The sequence below is a fragment of the Equus caballus genome, chromosome 23 (assembly GCF_041296265.1).
Source record: "Equus caballus isolate H_3958 breed thoroughbred chromosome 23, TB-T2T, whole genome shotgun sequence".
Lineage (NCBI taxonomy): Eukaryota > Metazoa > Chordata > Mammalia > Perissodactyla > Equidae > Equus > Equus caballus.
The window spans coordinates 61976917-61996876 of NC_091706.1; the positions used below are offsets into that span (position 1 = coordinate 61976917).

General features: G+C 38.9%; 1 long non-coding RNA gene across 2 annotated transcripts in view; it reads right to left on the minus strand.

Annotated features, from left to right (window-relative positions):
* Positions 1–2119: 2119 nt before the first annotated feature.
* The window catches only part of LOC111770203 (uncharacterized), a 54006-nt gene continuing 36165 nt past the window's right edge, over positions 2120–19960 (minus strand). Inside the window, exons 3-4 of one of the 2 annotated variants that reach the window (XR_011431590.1) lie at positions 4193–4301; positions 2120–3778 (exon numbers count right to left, since the gene is read on the minus strand). This is a non-coding gene — a long non-coding RNA (uncharacterized lncRNA). Of the gene's footprint in view, positions 3779–4162; positions 4302–19960 lie in introns of those variants that run through there. The other variant, XR_011431589.1, reaches the window with a different exon arrangement.

Sequence of the window (19960 nt, forward strand, 5' to 3'; positions counted from 1 at the left end):
CTTTAGCTTCAACATCTATATTATGTTTCTAAAAGCATCCGATTGCATTAGATGAAAGTTATCCTGAAATTTTACCCTGTATCACTCTTTGGAAAATATGCTAATTTCCATGGAAACTGGCCATAAGTCTCTGACCAATTTTCCGTATTATGCGTTTTTTTATGCTCAGATTCTCTTCAGACCGCCAATGAGTGCTGACTATAGGACTCTCACTGCTCTAAACATTCTTCTTGGAGCCCACATTGTGTATCTTTCAACATGAAAAATATCAGGAAGCAATTTTTTCTCTCCTACAGTTTATGTTGATTTAAAGAACAAAACATTCTTGTGAGTTCCATGGATAAAAGGCGTGAGATGATGAGTTTTCGGCCACTGAGCTCTTAGAGCCCTGATTCTTTCATTTTGAAGCTTCTTGGAGTTGAGATACTTCTCATGATGGATGTAAGGGGGAGGGTGTGGAACAATTTGGTAAGTAGCACCACTCTGCAAGAATTACTGGCTCAGAGCCCAGGGAGTATCTTGGCAGGCTGGCTTAGAGTGGAATGGGTTTTGTTCTTTCCCGGCTCACTTTTTAAGTATCTGCTGAGAGGATTTCAGACCTTCCATATAGCTAACATAGCCCACAATTCTTTTGAAAATTTGAGAATATGTCTAGTGGGTTGAAGTAGTACGTTTTTGGACCTACTTTCTCTCTTTTTACTTTAAATATAAATTACTGAGTATAAAAGCATAGTAGGTGAAGGATTAGAGAGAGGGTCAGAAAGACCCTCAACCACTGCTTTCTGATATGAATGAAGAGGGTGTTGGCCTATGAGCAGGTAAGACTAGGTTGTTTCAAAATTATCGTGGCCCTTTCTCTCCTTGCTACTAGAAAGTACAGAACTACCGTACACCCAAACAACAGGAGTGTCTGCACCCCCTTGGCTCTCCTCTGATTGTGCCCCTTCCTCACAGAGTAAGGAATCCACAGGACCAAATGGATGTGGTCCATACAGAGTACACACTCCCAGGCCCCCTTCTTCTAGACCAGACTTCAGATACCTGGGGAACTGGAATTTCCACCCAGACTGGCCTGGAAACAACTCCAGAGTCTGTGTGGGCCTCTTTCCTGAGGTAGACTGTGATGCTCACGTGTCTTCAGGCCAAAGGAAGGCCAAGGTGCAGCTGTTGGCAGGGAGGGGTTGGATGGAGTGTGGCTATGGGGCCCAGAGTGCCTACACAGTTATGCCTAAGATCTGTCAGGGTGCAAGACCGAGACAAAAGTGGGAACAGAGGGGACAGGATGTGATTCACATCTTAGTGTGGAAATCCACAGAGTCCAAGAGTTCTCAATTCAAAGCTGGCCTTGTGAAGGTAGATTTCTCAGGATACAAGGATAGCATACATTTTTACAGTTTGTTAGGTTGATTTGTAACTTTCAAACACTTAGATTTATAGTATATGGACCTCTATTTATACATGTGCCCTAAAACCCGCAGTGTTAAAACCAGATCTGGTGATGAGAAATATATGCAAACAGGCACATATTCTCATGAGGCCAGGCTACATTGTGACTGAAGCACAAGGAACGTGAAAACATCACACTCGTGTTTGAATTTCAGCTCTGCGACTGTTCTTTCACCTCTCGAAGTCTGAGTTTCCTCGTTTCTAACATGAGGATGATAATGCCTAGCACACAGATTTTTTTTTAAATAACAATTACGTCAATAAGAGGTTTTAAATATATAAATAGATACGGATGTCCTGTGATGGACTATATCTCTATCTATCTCTGTCTGTCTACCAAGAGAGAAAGAGAGAGAACAGATCCCGAGAAGGTACAAGACATATTAACATATCTGTGTGTCAGCAGCTAATCTTTCCCTTTAAGAATTTTCTTGTAGAGTTATCTACTCAGAGGCACAAAGTTTCTCCTGACTAATGCATATTAACTCGGTTAAATTTCAACTTTAGAACATCAACAATTCCTCCCATTTTAGCGACCTATGGAAATCTACCCTTCCTCTCTCCGGCACCAGCGTATTCTGGGATGGATTTTACATCCCAGTTTACCTGCTTATTACTGCTTCTCGTACAAAGAAATCCCAAATAAATTTACACAGATTTTCACACTCTTCTCTTAGCCTAAATCATAACATTTATTCTTGAACACAAATGGAAAAACCATACCTTTTTTTATAAATATATTGGAATATTAACCAGCAACTATACTGGACACTTCCATCACATGACAGAGCATTACCTTTAATTATTTACAGGGCTCACCTTCCCGCTCCCCTTCTCACATGAACTACCTACATTTTCAAGGGCTTGATATGCAATATTACTTATAGCCCATCAATTTCTGCTCCATATGCTTAAAAGACCAAGCAGATTCTATCCCCCTTCCTCCTCAATCATCCCCTTGAATCATCAGTCTTCCAATGCTTAGATTCTTCCACCCATCACTTTTCTACAAACTTCACTCTGCCTACCTGTTAGGATAGTTGTGGTGGCTGGTGCTGTGTCAAGTTGGTTAAACTAAGTGCATTTCAGAAGCCACATCACCATCTGGTTTGGTTAGAGCTCGCCCAAAGGGGACCCTGTCAGAGATTTAGAAGTTAGAGTCTTCTAAATGATAATAAAATAATGGAAACTATCTTGCCATTACTACCAATAGAGACACAGATACAAATAGTCCAAACAATCCAGTGGATTTAACAGGGAAGGTAATTATATTTACTGTATCTACATTTTATGCAAGAATAAATTAGGCTTCTCAGTGGATATGATTTGCCCAAATCACATGTTTACCAAGTAGAAGTTCCTGTTATTCGACAGTCTCCACCAATTCATGGTCCACCCAGGACCACGGGTGGTCTCTTCTATTTCCATAGATGTAGCCAGCATGTAAGAATCCATTTTGGGAAATAGTGGAAGTGATAGACATAGTACATACACTGAAGGGAGTTTTGGAAGGAAGCTTTCAATCTGTGATCCAGTGAAAGGCAGATGCCAGAGATTTCTGTATAGATTTATGCTTCTAATATGTTAGTAAATAGTTACTGAAATTATCACGAATATTGAAACTATTATGGCTGAAATGGATACCAACTATTCTTAATGCTACATAAAATGAAATCAAAGAACTTCAAGGAAAATTAAATGTACTGAATATCAGTGTGGTCTTTGCCTGACCTGAATCCTGCTGTTTACATGGATGAGAACAAGAAGGTCTCCATATTAAAGTCTGGTTATTGAAATAACCTGTTAAAATAAGCAAACTTTTCACATTAATAAATACCATCATTTTAAGCTACAAACTTACAATTGTCTGTAGAAGGCCCCCGACAGTAAATTAATTAAATCTCTGTTCCATTATGGTGTCAGCTAATTTGGAAACTCATTATTTATTTGGTAGTAATTTAGCCTAGCAAATTAATTAGAAATAGCATGAGATAACAGATAATTCAAGATGAAAGTCCAAATCAAAGAAGATGCTCAGTGAAGAGGGGCAGGCACATCATTTTCAGAAGGGCTTTTTCTCTTCCTAAAGACAGACAATGCAGTGCAGAGAAGCTGCTCAGAAGTGGAATTAGTAAAACAGAATCAGGAATTGTCTTTACAAAAATCAGTTCCCCCTGAACAAGGGCTGTCTACAAAAGGCTGCGCCCCAGTGTCTTCACAGAGCTCTTCCTGAGTTCCTCCTCTTCGTGCACAGTCTAGGACCCATGGTACAACTGGCCACTGGTCAACAATCTCTAACCACGGGCAGGTTGGGGTATTGGAAACGTGGTGTCTGCAAGGATTTGAAAAGAAAGAACCTGTTTGTGGCTGGAGTGACATTACTCTTGTGGGTACAAAGAAAAGTGGTCTTGTGGTACCTTGTAGCTACCTATATTTCCAGATAGTGTCACCTGATGAAAATAATGCTTGAGGCAAAGACTTTTCCTGCCTTCCTCGAGGGTTCAAGGAAGTCCAGGAAAGTTAAAAAAAAAAAGCTTTTCAGTTCATCCCCTTCATCAATGAGATTGGCAGCTTTTCTCTGGAATTTGGAATGTTCTCTTTAATGTAAAAACTTGCCAGATTTTAACTTTTGACGGCTCTTCATGAGAAAGGTGAGTTCGGCACTGCTAATATGCAGCACGATCATCTGGAAGCCTAAAGTTAATTAAAGTTTTATTCGATCTACAAGGACATGTGAAATACTTACTAGATACCAGTCACTGGGCTGTATGCTCCTCTCACTCAGTGGGGAACCAAGCAAACAAGTTCCTTTCTTCAGGGAGATTTCAGTCCAGTGGGGAAACACATTCAAATACCTGAGTGAATACACGATTATGAATTTTAATAAATAATATAAAGAATCATGTAGAGTATGATGAAACTTGAGGGACCTAATTTAGATTAAGGGGCCAGGGAACCCGTCTCAAGAAATTACATTTAAGCTGAGACTGGAAGAACAAATAGGAATCATTCCAGATGTAGACAATAAAGAAGAGACTGTTAAAGGAGAAACAAGTTGTGTGAAGACTTGAAGGCTTGGAGGATATTTTTTAAAGTCCAATGAATGAGACGAGAAACGGAATTGGAGCCCTGGGCGGAGCTGGATCAAAGGAGCTCGGGAGCCATGTTAACATTTTGTATTTTATGCTCAGAGCGACGGAAAATGCTCAATGCTTTTAAGGAGGAGAAGGACATGATCAAGTTAACTGGCCTAAAATGTCCCACTGGCTGCTGCTGAGTGGAAAAAGAAAAATGAGAAAAGGCATATGGAAGTTTTCAATTCAATAGCCACCTGAGGCCTCAGGCAATCAGGACGGGCCCTTTTTCCTCGGAAGCTTTTTGGGCGTCAATAATTCATTTATCCTCGTATTTCAATATTTGTTTTTTCTCCATTTGTGGGACATAGTTCTGTATAGTGAGAAACGACCTGAAAGAACTATTCAACTGTAGGCACCTACACCCGGTCCTGTTGATTCCGCAGCACCACTTCCATGTGAAGAGGTATTTCAGGGAAGAAGGTTGTGTTTTTTTCTCTGAGGGAACAAAGACCTTTTGACAATGTGTTATGAGGCCCTGCCTTTTCTTTCATCATGATAAAACACTGCAGCAAACACATAAATCACATAAGAATAGACTGGATTTATACCAAGAAAATAACTCTTTATTCTATTGAAAAACATGCAGAAAGAGCTCAGTTGCAAAGAGCGATTCCCTGTGACCTTCTACTGTCACTGTGATCCTAAGATCTACCCAGTTGCCTCATATGCTTGAGCAAATTAATGAGAACATATTTTTACTGAATTGAAAACACAAACCTCATTCCTTTAGGATTATCAACTGAAATTTCTTTCACAGGGAGTTAAGGTATTATTTTGTTTTCTATCTAAAAACCAGATTCAGGTCATATAAAGAATTTCAACAGCTGCTTTAAATAAAGGGAGGAGGGAATTAAATTTATTTTGTAAGATGACACTTATGTTATCACCTTTAGATTGTCTCTTAATGTTCATTGATGTCCCTAATTTTTCCTTTAATCATGTCCATGACCCCTGATTAATAAGAACTTAATAAGTTATCATTAAGAATGTTGACATGGAAGGCAAAAATTATATGTTACTGCAATAAATGAGATTGCTTTTTCTTCTTTTCTCTCTGTATTTTTCTCTCGTATATAGTCTACAGCAACTAAAATTATAGGTTCCTTCGATATTGGCTGGTTTCCCAGAGACTCTTGGGCACTGATGCCTTTTCTTCTGATTAATTTGAGAAATAATATTCAATACCACTACTACTCAGAATCTGTTATTTTTTTCAAAAGAGAAACACAGGATAGAAAAAGGGTTTGATATACCTGCCATCCTGAATCCCGGTCTGGTGATGAAATACAGTGAAGAAGCAGGACTCAGGAACTAAATGTGAGGGGTCCTGGCAATGCAAATTTTCATGTGCTCATTTTCCTGTGTAATGTTCATTGAACTAGCATTTATTTAGTGCTACAATTGTGATAGATACACTGAGAGACACAAAGACAAATCGGACATAGATTCTATCCTCATGAAGCTTACATTATAACAAGAAATTTCATAAATTGTAATAAGAAGCCATAATAAATTGCAACAAATGACGATGTACAAATAAAGTGTTATGGCACTTAACAGTAGGGAAGTAGTTGCTTCTGGTTTAGGGAAAGTAGTGAACAACATAAACAAAAAGTTACATCAGAAATGAAATTTGAATCAAGTGTCAAATTTCAACACGTTTGTCCTAGCACATGGTTCTCAACTTTTTGTTTTTGTTGTTCTCAGAAACACTTTATACTCTTAAAACTTATTGAGGACCCCAAAGATCAGTCTTTATATAGGCTATATCTATTGTTGTTTTCTATACTAGAATTTAAAACAGAATTTTTAGACCAGAGTTATTTACTAATTTATTTGAAAAATAGACCCACTACATGCCAACATAAATAATAAATCTGTATTAAAAATATATCCTCTGAAACAAAAAATTCATCTGGAAGAATGACTCCATTTTACTTTTTTTCCAGATCTATTTACTTTCTAAATTGATAGAAGACAGCTGAATTTTCATAGGTGCTCTGCATTAAATCTTTCATGATATATTGTTTTTGTTAAAGTAGATGATAAAAAATATAGCTTCAAAAATATATGTGGTTGACAAAGGGAGGAATATTTTAACACCCTCTTCAGATAAATCGTATGCTCTTCTTTAATACCACACAAAACCTCAACAAATGACTATGGATACATAAATTATACAAAACATCACTTATCCCCCAGTCACAAGAGAATAGTTGATGTCTCCAAAATGAAAGCGAATGCAGGATGTTACTCCACGCTACTCTCCAAGAAAAACCATAAAGGGAAGGACTATTGGCCATAAATGGCCAGAGATCGTCACAGGAATTCTGCCTCTGAGTTGAGCGCCCAGTCTATTTCACCCCAATGATATTTAAGTATTTCCTCCTTTTAGCCTACTACCTCATGAAATGTAAATAAATATGATCATGTGTTAACTTTGCTTAATACTCTTAAATGGCTATCCATGACTTCAATAGAGTTTACTTAAAAGATAAAGACCACATTTCTCAACATGACAAACAGGCCCAATGTTACCTAAATTCTTCCTCCTTCTCCAGATTTGTCTCCTAACACTCTAGGCATTGCAACATAAGCAATAGCAGCTCCTCCCCACCCAAACACCATGCAATTTCTCACCTCTGAATTTGCTCATCCATCTCTCCTTTATGTGGAGGTAAATCTTAATCAACCTTTAACATTCAAGGGACACCATCTGCCATGGTTCTTCAAGTCTGTGTTAAGATTCACTCCTCTGAGCTCTCATAAGATCCAAACTGTCATCTGTCATTAAACTTACTATTTATCATGTTGCCTTCCATTTATTCATTTATTTGGCTCTGTCTGCCACTACAACATCAATGTCTTGAATACAGGGAATGTGTGATATGAATGTTTATACTCTAATGCCTAGAACAAAGTTCAGCACATAGTAGGCACAAAAATGTTTGTGGAAATAATGCACAATCATTCTTTTTAAAATTTGTCTTCAATGCTCACATTTGACTGACTTCACACACTTCCGTTCTAATATGACAAGTTCTACTCCCAAACAGGAATCAAATGATTCCAGAGACAAATCACCTAATGAGGAGAGCTGCAAAGTTAAAGCACTCATCAGTAAACGCCACAACTCTGTCCTGGTTGTTTTTCTTTCAGAAATGACTTTCTGACATAAAATGATCAACATTCAGCCTGCAGCTTCTTGCAGTCCAGAAGCAAATGATTCATACTTCTTGTTATTATATTAATGCATGAGGAAAGCACTAAAAATTCCAAGAAGCCATAATATAGTCACAACATCATAACTTTCTCTCATTACCCCGAAGTCAATGGATCATTTCTCCTGATATGTATTGATTCAGGCTGCCACCTTTGGAGTTTACATTCACTGTCACTCATATCGTTTAGGTCAAATAGCTGTCATTACCACCTTAGTGCATTCACCTATGGAACTACACTAGACTCCCAGCAAACACTGTACATTTTGCTCCACGATAATTGGACACTTGCTCTGTCCAAGGTGCTGAAGGTGGAAAGAAAAGAGGTTCTTGCCTAAAGACCAACAGTTTTCCCTACACTGTGCTAAGCACTTTACCATCACTATGTCATTTAATCTTCACAACAAACATGTGAGATAGTTGGTGTTATTGTCCTCATTTTATAGATAAGGAAACTGAAGCTCTGCCTGGTTGATCCTGAACACCATGGCTATGCAGGGGACACAAATGTTCCTAAGGACCTGCCTGGGTCTCAGCCCTCACTTGCCCCTGCAGGTCCCTTGAAGGCCACTCCTGACCTTCTCACATCTGCTAATTCTTCTGCAGAGCTCCCCAGTGCTACTGCTGTGCTGCCAGAGATGCAAGATACCAAGACTTGCCTGATTCTCTGCTCTCATCTGTGAGCTGTCCATCATGAGCCATCATCACTGCTTCTGTGCTGGTGCTCTAGGTGGCTTGCTTCCATTTATTCAATTCATTTTTCAATATGTGCCAGGCACCGAAGAGGACATGTAAAGCACCTGCCCTCATGGAGCTTTCATTCCAGAAGATGCAGCTCTGCCCTTGGTCCTTAGCTGATTAGCTCTGGAGCTTTCAGAGCTAAATGGGCCCCAGGAGACAGACTAAGCCCGCCTCCTCCCTTACTCCAGGTACCTCATAGCATTGTCTAGAGGAGTTTTCCACAAGCCTGGCCTTAGGAGTCTTTGTCAATAACCCTCTATGTTCTTGGGCCTCTAGAGCTGGCCACAGAAACTTGGAACACAATGGGACTCTCAGGGGACAATTTGTTTTTACCTCAATTAAGAACATTCACTGTTGTATCTCTCCTTTAAGTCAAGTGTTGATGATTCTAGAACTCTTGAAATAATCTTTAGCTTGGCCGTCTCCAGAAGCTGAAGGGCCAGCACACAAATGGTCCCCAAGAGAATGGAGGCTATCCAGATATACATTAGCGTCCTGGACTACACACACATGAATAAAATAATACCTCCTTAATAATCAGTCCTTAGTAGGACTTCAGGTGGTTATGCTGAGGTAGAGGTCATAGAACATGAATTAACAACTTAGCCTTTCCTCCCTTCTCTGTGGAAGATGCCTTCCTTCTTTCTAATGCTGATTCTCTTGTGCTCATGGCCTTCCTGCTCAGCCACCCTACTGCATCAGCCACTACTAACTTGCTCTAGTTTCAACTTCTCTCTCACTACTGTTCTTCATTTCCACGTAGTGTTCAAGGCCCTCTCATCTAAAAAACAAAGCAAATTCCTCTCTTGACACTTTAGGCTTTTCATTGTCCTCATTTCCTTTCCAGTGATGCTTCTTTTAAGATTTGTCTGCATTCAATGTTTCCACTTCTTCAATGCTCATTCTGCTTGAAAATCATAGAAGTCTGCTCCAGCCCCATCCTGCCCTGACTTTGCTCTTCTTAAGGTCCCCAACCGCAAAGTGGTTGCTAAATGAAAGGACTCTTCTAGCTCCTTATTTTTCTTGGCTCTATACAGCCTTGACACTACTGACTACTTTCTCACTGAAATACCTGCTTCCCCTGGTTCCTCATCCCATTCTCATGCTGCTGCCAACATGTTTCTTACTCTTACCATTTGCTCTGGGGCTGTGCAGCTTATTACTCTGAACGTGATGTGTATTATATCCTGCGCCCCCTCCACCTTCTCCTCCCATGCCTTTGCTAGGCTGACTCTCTTCCTACTTTTTATCCTCTGGACAATTTATTTTCCCTGTAACATTTATTTAGTTGCCCTTTACCCAATCCTCCCATTCTCATCTCTGAATCTTCTCAGCTGTCCCATGCATGGCATTCCTTCTCCTCCCTCTTTGCTCATTCAATGGCAATTTCTCTTCTCCAAGGAACGTTTTCATAGAAACTGGAGAGATGTGGTTTTCCGTGATGTCTCCAAGATTTGCTGTGTTTAAACCTTCTCTACCTAACACTCCTCGGGATATAGTCACTCTTTGTCTTTTACAAATTATTATGCTAATATTACTTCAAGTATCATTGTGTGGTGTCTGGGGTGGGCCATGTATTTCAAGCAAACAGGGGCTTTGAGCATTTGATGTGATTTCAGCATTTAGTAAAAATGCATCAGAATGCAATAGAGATGTTTTATGATAATGTGATAGTGACTTATTATGAATAACCAAGTGTGTTACTAAGTGACCAGAGGACTATATATATATGAAAATTCTCATGTGAGTATGGGTCCAGTGTTTCAGTCATAGTCATGCTTACAAGACTCATCTAAAGAGGAACAGGGACACTGATACATTTTTATACCATCTCTTCTTAATTAATGATGGAAATAACCAAGGTGGCCCATCATTGCCGGCCTAAGAAGCACTCATGAGTTTACCAACTAAAAGTACACCATGAAGAAAATTTTATGTTTCTTATTTCCCCTTAATATTTGACCTGTTTCTCCCCTTCCCCTCCTTCCCTCTCTCTCTCTCTGGAAGAAGAGTTCTTTTTTAAATTTTGTTTTACTTATTTATTTGTTTTTACTTTATTTATTGTAATTTTAAGTGGTACTACTTCCCTTTGTTATATTTGTATAGCTTAGAATTTTAAAAGATACAAAATAGAATACGGCGAAATGTCTCCTTCTGCCCAGAGCTGCTGTCACAGTCCCCTCCTGAGACAACTACTACTAGTTGTCTACTAGTTTCTAGATCTCTTCCGAGAAATTTCATGCATATGCAAATGATCAAACTCCCTGATATCGTTCCAGAGACAGGATTTCTTTGGGAGCCACTGATCACTGTTCTCTTCATACATTTGCAAGTTCTGGGCTCTTCCTAGCCTCTTCCTCCCAGCCCTAACAGGGCACACATCAAGTTATACTCCTTCTCTTTAGGAACTCCCTCCAGGTTCTGCCTTTTAAACTCCTCTTTGCACCTACTTGCTTAGCCTCGGTGACTTCAGTTTTCCTTCCTCTGAGTATGGCCCTTTTAGATTAAGGCCTCTTCTGGATTTGGGGATTGGTTCTTCATTTTGGCTTTGATCCTTTGGTTGTTGCCTTTTACATTTCTCTGGCTCCAGGCTATGCTGCTCACAGGCAGTTCTAACTCTCCTCTTTGCTCAGTTCTGACTCCTGAAACCCTCCTCCAAATCTAGTGTCCTATATATTTGTTTTACCAGGAATAGAATTTTGGCCTCAAAGATCAAGTCCAGGTGACCTTGGGAATACCATCACATGCCTCACCTTTCTTTTTTCCATTTCAGAAAACACAGGCTTTCTCTTCCTCTCACCCACCCCATGCCTTTGTTCCATCTTACATCCTTTTATTTTCTTGTTTATTTACGCCCAGCTATTATCAAAAATCTCAGCTCACCTGGGCTGATTAATTTTTGTTCCTTTTATATGTACAGAGCTAATAAAGCAGAGGTTACATTCTTCATGTTACAGCCCCTTCCTTCTGTGAAAAGAAACCTCTATCTCTTGTCCAATAATTGGCTAGCAAATCCCTGGGACCTCTACCAGAAACAAAAGCTTCTCTAGTCTGCCATGTCAGGAGCATTCAGCTATATCTCAGATTCTTCTCCTGTCTGTATGCGGGAGGAAAGACACCCTAAAGACCATGTTACTCAAAGTAGCTGATGAAATGTGCAGTGCCACAGTAGCAGAAATTTGGTTCTGTGAAGAGTAAACTCTGACTGTATGAAACTTTGCAACATATAAAAAGTTGACAGTAGTAAAGCAGTGCTTTCCAGGTGAACATTGAATTTCAAGCAAGTAATTGGAAAGTAAAACTGATTGTGTTCTCCTGGTGAAGTGAATTAAGCTGTTTACTATTAAAATATTCTGGTAATATAGTCTTACATCATTGTCTGTCTCTCTAGTTCTCTCTGGCAAAATTATAATTCACTTTCATAAGTCAGCCATTAAAATACTTCTTTTTTCTTTCTTTTTTTTTGAAGAAGATTAGCCCAGGGTTAACATCCACCACCAACCCTCCTCTTTTTTGCTGAGGAAGACTGGCCCTGAGCTAACATCCATGCCCATCTTCCTCTACTTTATATATGGGACGCCTACCACAGCATGGCTTGCCAAGCAGTGCCATGTCTGCACCTAGGATCTGAACTGGCAAACCCCAGGCACCTGGAGGAGAATGTGCGAACTCAACCACTGCACCACTGGGCCAGCCCCTAAAATACTTCTTTTTTGAATGTTAGGATAGAAGCATGGGTGCTTTGAATTTTTTAGTTCTTATTGCCATAGCCTATGGAAATACCTGGGAAGTATAATGTCCAGCCATTAAACTACATGATGTCAGTAGAAAATAGCTTCATTTTGATTTGTGGGACTATGGAATCAGTATCTTACAAAGCTAAAAATAGACCAATTATCTTACTTATTATCATATGTACATGATGTCTAGACTCAATGACTTTCAAAGAAGTTTGTGCATTCTACAGTACACATTCACAGTATAAATCTTGTCTGTAAGTGACTTGAATTGCCAAGATAATTGTCAGCAATAACTCATCAAAATATATGAGTTAGTTCAAGAGCAACATGTTTATTATACTATATATACTTAGCAATTCCGTTGAAGTCATCCTAGAATCTTCTGACATTAATGCTTCCATCTACATAGATCTTGGCATATTAAATTAATCTCTCATGAGTTACTGTGTGTAAATATATGACTAAAGCTACATCTAGGTGGATTGGGACTGGTGATGGAAATGTCTAATCCTGCCTGTTATGATTGAGTCACTATCTCAAGGTTAAAACTGTTTGGCCATGAGTCAGACAAGATAATATGGAACAAAATAGGAGGTCAGCTAGGCTGGGTACTTCACTTGCTTCCTACTTCCTTCCTACCCAGTCTTATGTTTGTTTCATCTTATATTCAACTAATCTTCCAAAACAAATAAAAACCTGCAGATAAAGGGTACGAATGACTCTAACTCTGAAAGATAGAAAAGTCAGGGGAATGATTACACCTGCCCTTCTCACTTTTAGCTCTACAAGAATCTCTGGTGGAAGAGGGTCCAAAATGGCAGCCTAGGAAGACCCTGAAGTGACTTCCTCCCCTGGACACACCTAATCTACATCTCCATATAGAGCAATTCCTCCTGAAGAACTGAGTACTGACTGAACAGCTTCTGCAAAGCAAATGATAGAGGGACCACACAGAGATGGGTAGGACAGATGGAGACATGGTATGGATAGGAACGCAACCACTGATGTGGTAACCTGCAGCAGGGAGGGATATCACTGAGGGGCCCTCCTGCATGCTTGCCTTCCCTATGGCACAGTAAAAAACAGTAGTAAGAAGGGCACCTAGAGTATATAGGAAAGAAATCTGCTTACTAATCCTAGAGCATCTGCCAGACAGGCAAGGAACTGCTAGAACTCTCCCTGGGATCAGAAGCACCAGCAAGCACCATTTTTATATTCCCCTTCAACCTTGATATTGTGGGTAGGAGCACAGTCCCGATGCTCTAACCGGCTTGCTCAGGCCACCCCAGAGCACCCTGGGCCCCCAGCCCACACCAGCTGCAGCTGTCCCCAGATGGTGGCCCAGTACAGACAAAAGTAGTAAAATCAACTGTAACCACAATAAGTATTTAAGAGATACACAAATAAAAAGATGCAAGATATGACATCAAAAATGTAAAACATGGCGGGGAGTAAAAATGTATGTTTATAGAATGCATTTGAACTTAAGCAACTATCACCTTAAAATAGACTGCTATATACATATAGGTCTATATATATGAATTTCATGATAACCACAAGGCAAAAACCTGCGATAGATACACAAAAAGTAGAGAGAAAGGAAACCAAACATAACACTAAAGAAAATCATCAAACCTCAAGGGAAAAGACCAAGAAAAGAATAAAAGAACAAAGAACTACAAAAACAATCAGAAAACAACTAACAAAACAGCAATAAGTACATATCTATCAATAATTACTTTAAATGTAAATGAACTAAATGCTCCAGTCAAAACACATAGGGTGGTTGAATGGATAAAATAACAAGACCCATCTATATGCTCCCTACAAGAAACTTACTTCAGCTCTAAAGACCCACAGACTGAAAGCGAAGGAATGGAAAAAGATATTCCATTCAAATGGAAGTGAAAAGAAAGCTGAGGTAGCAACATTTACATCAGACAAAATAGACTTTACAACAAGACTATAAAGAAAGACAAAGTACATTACATAATGATAAAGGGCCAACCCAAGAAGAGAATATAACATTCATAAATATTTATGCACCCAACCTAGGAGCACTTAAATATATAAAGCCAATATTATCAGACATAAATGGAGAAATCAACAGTAATACAATAATAGTAGGGAACTTTAATACCCCACTTACACCAATGGATAGATCATCCAGAGAGAAAATCAATAGGGAAATATTGGCCTTAAATTAAACATTAGACCATATAGACTTAAAGATATGCGGCCATGCATTGCTTAATGATGAAGAGACGTTCTGCATTTTTAGGCAATTTCATAATTGTGTGAATGTCACAGAGTTTTACTCACTCAAACCTCCTACACGTGTAGGCAATATGGTACAGCCTATTGCTCCTAGGCTACAAATCTGTACGACATGTTACTGTACTGAATACTATATGCAATTGTAACACAATGCTAAGTATTTGTGAATCTAAATATATCTACACATACAAACAGTACAGTAAAAATATAGTATAAAAGATAAAAAAATGGTACAATTGTATAGGGCGCTTGCCATGAATGGAGCTTGCAGGAATGGAAATTGTTCTGGGTGAGTCAGTGAGTGAGTGGTAAGTAAATGTGCAGACCTAGGACATTACTGAACACTACCACAGACTTTATAAACACTGTACACTAGGCTACACTAAATTTATTTAAAAATATGTATTTTTCTTTCTTCAATAATAAATTAATCTTAGCTTACCATAACTTTTTTTACTTTACAAAGTTTTTAATTTTTTGTTAACTTTTTGACACTTTTGTAATAGCACTAGCTTAAAACACAACACATTGTACAGCAATACAAAGCATTTCCTTTCTTTATGTCCTTATTCTATAAGCTTTTTTCTAATTTTAAAATTTTTACTTATTTTACTTTTTTGTTATAAACTAAGACACAGACACACACATAAGCCTAGGCCTACACTAGACCAGGATCATCAATATCATTGTCTTACACCTTCACATCTTGTCCCACTCGAAGTACTTCACAGGCATCAACACGCATGGAGCTGCCATCTCCTATGATAACAATGCCTTCTTCTGAAGGACTTGACTGAAGCTCTTCTTAAGGAGGTGTCACTTTTTTCAAAAATACATCCATGGTGATTTGCTTTTCTTTTTTTTTATCATAGATTTGCTTATAAGAAAATAATGCACCATGAGTATTCCTCTCTATTAATGAAAACCTTTCAGTGTTGGGGTCCATGTTTTCAAACTTTTTAAGGAGCTTGTTGAGGTCTACAAAAGCTTCTGCTAAGCCCTTTACTATGAATTTCCTTGGATGCTCTCTGTTTTCTGCTCCTGTAGTCTCCTTTCTCTCGCCTCTTCTTCAGCTATGCATGCTATTCCAGTTCCAACAACTCCTCATTAGTCAACTCCTCGGGAACCACTTCCAGGAGCTCCTCAATGTCACCCTCATCTACATCCAGGTTAAAGTTGTGTGCTGTCTCAATCACAGCCTTGGTCACTTTTGCAACCTCCTCCTCTTTGGCAAATCCTTTGAAGAAATGGATAAACCTCTTAAGTGTCTTCTTCCAGATGCCATTCATACACTCCTTGGTGACACCACCCCAAGCCCAAGCAAGGTTCTTGATGAAGTCATAGATGTTTTAATCCTTTCAGAATTGTATCAGTGTCTTATCAGTGTCTTCCTCAGTTGCAGCAATAGCCTGGGCAAAGTCCTCCTCAGGTAGTAGGTCTTAAAAGCTGCTATAACTCTCTGATCCATTGCTTTGATCAAAGAGGTGGTGTTTGGAGGGAGAAACTTTGATATTGCTTTGATATTGGGATGAAGATCACCAAGAAAAGGAAGATGTTCAGGAGCTTTACAAATAATAAGAAAAATCTTGAGAGATTTGTTATTTTCTAAACAGTGCTTCTCCATTTCATTGGCATAGCAATTCAGGAGGGTATCTTGGAAGAGGACCTGCGTCATCCATGACTTCTTATTGCTCCTGCAGTACACTGGCTGTGTGTGTTTATTGGTGTGCTTGAAGGTCACTGTGCCAGATCACAAAGGGTTTCAATTTGTAGCCTGCAACATTACCCTCAAGCAAGATTGTTATCCTGTCCTTAGAAACCTTGACGCATAGGGAATATAGTCAATAATATTGTAATAACTGTACAGTGACAGATGGTAACTAGACTTATCATAGTGATCGTTTCATAACGTATATAAATATCAAATCATTATGATGTACACCTGAAACTAATAGGATATTTTATGTCAATTATACTTCAATAAAAAAAAGAATCCCTGGCACATTTAACTTTTGTGGGACACATTCTCAAACGCTCACCACTTTCAAAGTCAAGTGCAAGGTCAAAATTACGTAGTCATATCTTTACTTAGCAAAACAAAACCAATAATGAAAGTATTAAACTAAACTGGGACATGAATCATTAGATTCTTTTTGGCATCAGTGGAGAAAACACCAAGATCAGATCCAGAGCTAGGATGTGTGTAAGTGCAGCTAACTCCCCAAAGGGGGAGAAAGTTAGATAACACACTAAGGTTCTCTTTATTAATTGTTGCCAATATTAAGTGTTATAAAATGTTCAGCCTTGATTAAGGTCTGTACATTAATAAAATATATAAATATTTTGGTAATTCTATCAACATACTGGCATATGTAATCAAAACATAGTCTATATCAAATGCTGATGAAGTGCAAACAGAAATCTTCTTGCGAAGGGTTTGATCATGGTTCCTTTAAACTGTGAGTGGGGAGATAGTAAGTAATAATAATCCTCACTAGAAAATACCCACTGAATACCCTCAATGTGCAAATCAACCTAGTAGACACTAAGGGTGAAAAATATATGAAGCAATCCTTGCATTAAAAGGCTTAGGGCCCAGTTGGAGACAAATGTGACATCTCTGGGCCCAGCCCCATGGCCTAATGGTTAAGTTCAGCACACTCCACTTTGGCAGCCCCAGTTCAGTTCCCAGGTGTCCACCTACACCACTCATCAGCGGCCATGCTCTGGCAATGACCCACATACAAAACAGAGGAAGATTGGCACAGATGTTAGCTCAGGGCAAATCTTCCTCAAGCAAAAAGAGGAAAATTTGCAACACATGTTAGCTCAGAAAAAAAAAAAGAAAGAAAGAAATGTGATGGCTCCATTGCCCCTGACAGCCTATGATGTCCTTAGAGTAGAGACCAACCAAGGACACAAAAACTATTTGCTGAGTGGTTATGAAGGCCCAAGGTCAAAAATCTGAATGTGATACAATGACAGACTATTTTGTAATTTCATCTAGAATCACTCAGCAGCTCAAGTGTCAGAATATAGAAATCAAGTTGCTCATTCATCTATAAAAAATAAAAACAAATTTGCTAGATAACTAGGCTGATCTTATGAAGATAACTTTATTACCATCTTTTAAAAATTTCTACAGCTCTAGGAACACAATAATACCCTAGTAAAGCCCTAGCTGGAATTTTGCAGAGAATGCAAGAACTAGGGTTTTTCTTCCTCTCCCATTTGGCTGATACATGATTTAAGCCAGGTTTCTTAGCACAGTCTGTTTCCTCACTCGAACAATGGGAATAATGTTTGCTTGTTTCTTCAGAACACAGTGGGGGGGACAATCAAGAAAACTATTTGAAGACACCTTGTTCCTTATCTTACTAATAAGACATTTTATTTCTATGCAGCAGAAACCTCTTGGAGCCTACTCCTTTACAAAAAATAATTCAATAGTCATCTTAACACTGGTTTAAAAATGCATATAAATTCCACTCCTAGGTCCAAGAGAAAGGAAAACATATGTCTACACAGACACACAAAAACGTATGCAAATGATCATAGCTGCATTATTCATAATATCTTAACAGTGGAAACAACTCTAATTTCCATCAACTGATGAATAGGTCAACAAAATGTGGTATATCCATGCAATGATTGCTGTTCCACAAAAAGGAATGAAGGACTGATCCATGGCACAACACGGATGAACCTTGAAAACATTATGTTAAAAAAAGCAGTTAAAAAGACCACATATTATATTATTCCATTTATATAAAATGTCTAGAACAGAGAAATCCACAGAAACAGAGAGATCAGTGGTTGCCTAGGACTGGGGAGGGAAGGAGGCAGGAGAATAGGGAGGGACTGCTTATCTGTATGGAGTTTCTTTTTAGCGAGATGGAAGTGATCTGGAATTAATAGTGATGTTAAAATACTAAAATCCATTGAAATGTACACTCTAAATGGGTGAATTTTATGATATGTGAATTAGTTTTCAATAAAGGTTTTTAAAATGCATATAAACCACCCCCACAAAAAAACACAAAAGAGTACTTGTCATTTCAGTAACCTGAAGGATCATGCTTTCAGCAATGTAGCAAAATGCATTTTATCGGCGCAGTTGTAGCTGTTGCATTTGCATTTGCATTTCACTACCCATCATCTCAGAGGGAGAGTCAGGCCTAAGGATCTCAGGCAGCTTCACTCTGTCTCTGTCGTTAGACAACACGGGAAGGACCCATTCCCACACTACTGAGTCCACATTTTCTTAATCCAACCTTCTCGACCATTTTGAGAATTAATTCCTTTCGCTTCCAATCTCTAATGCTGAGAAGCCTTTAAAGATCCACATTTCCCAGCCTTTCTTGCTTCCAAGGGCTGATTTTGATGGACCAAAGTTTGGATGCTTTAGTACAAAGGTCAAAGCAGTTTAAACCATGTCAATAGAGTCAATATAAAATGTAGACTCAGGTGTTAATATTGACGGAGCAAGCTCTTGTGAATGAAACTACTGGAATAATAACAGTACTTCAAGCATGCCAGGCAATCTTTTGAGTGTTTTCCTTAGAGTAATTCATTTAATCTTCCCAACAGCCCTATAATATAGATATTATTTAACGCCCATTTTAAAAGTGAGGACACCAAAGCAAAGAGAAGACAAGAAGCTGGTCCAAGGTCATACATCTAGTAAGTGGCTAGGCTGGGCTTCAAGTTCTGGGAGTTTGGCCCTTGAAATCTGCAGTCTTAGTCATCACACTATATGCCTGTTACCTAAGAAGCAGTTTCTGCGCTCAATTAACCCCTGTTTATTTGGGGACAGATAATGTTCTAGTAGGAGAGAGGAGAAGAATTCAGAGAAGAATTCAAAGAAGGGCCAAATTAGGAGTTTAAATAACCAACATTTTTAAAGCTTTTTTATCCTTTTCAAATGGCTTTCAAATATACAAACTTATTTGATTTCTTTAACATCTGTTCTACAAGTTCCAAAAGGACTTCAGACTTACTCACGGCTATGAAATAGTTAGACTTTGCAACACTAAGGAACACTATCAGCATCTTCATCTTCACATCATACTCCCTAGTGAGTGAGCACAACCCTACTAAAAACGACACAAGGAAATTTTACTCCAGCTCCCATTTCAGTTCTCAGAACGCTGAGCATCTACCTACATTCTGTCATCTGCTTCTCTGCTTTGTGATGCACAGCATGGGATTGGGGACGGCTGGCAAACATGTCGAGAGGGAGGTATGGTGAGCCTTGGAAGAGTCAAATAAATAGAATAACTGAGAAGAGAACCAAAGTAGGAAGAGAGTATGCACAGTAGGTTAAAAAGTGGAGAGTTCACAGTGAGAACAAGCCAAGCTCCCAGGGAACATGGCATAGTAGAGAGAAAAAGAGCAG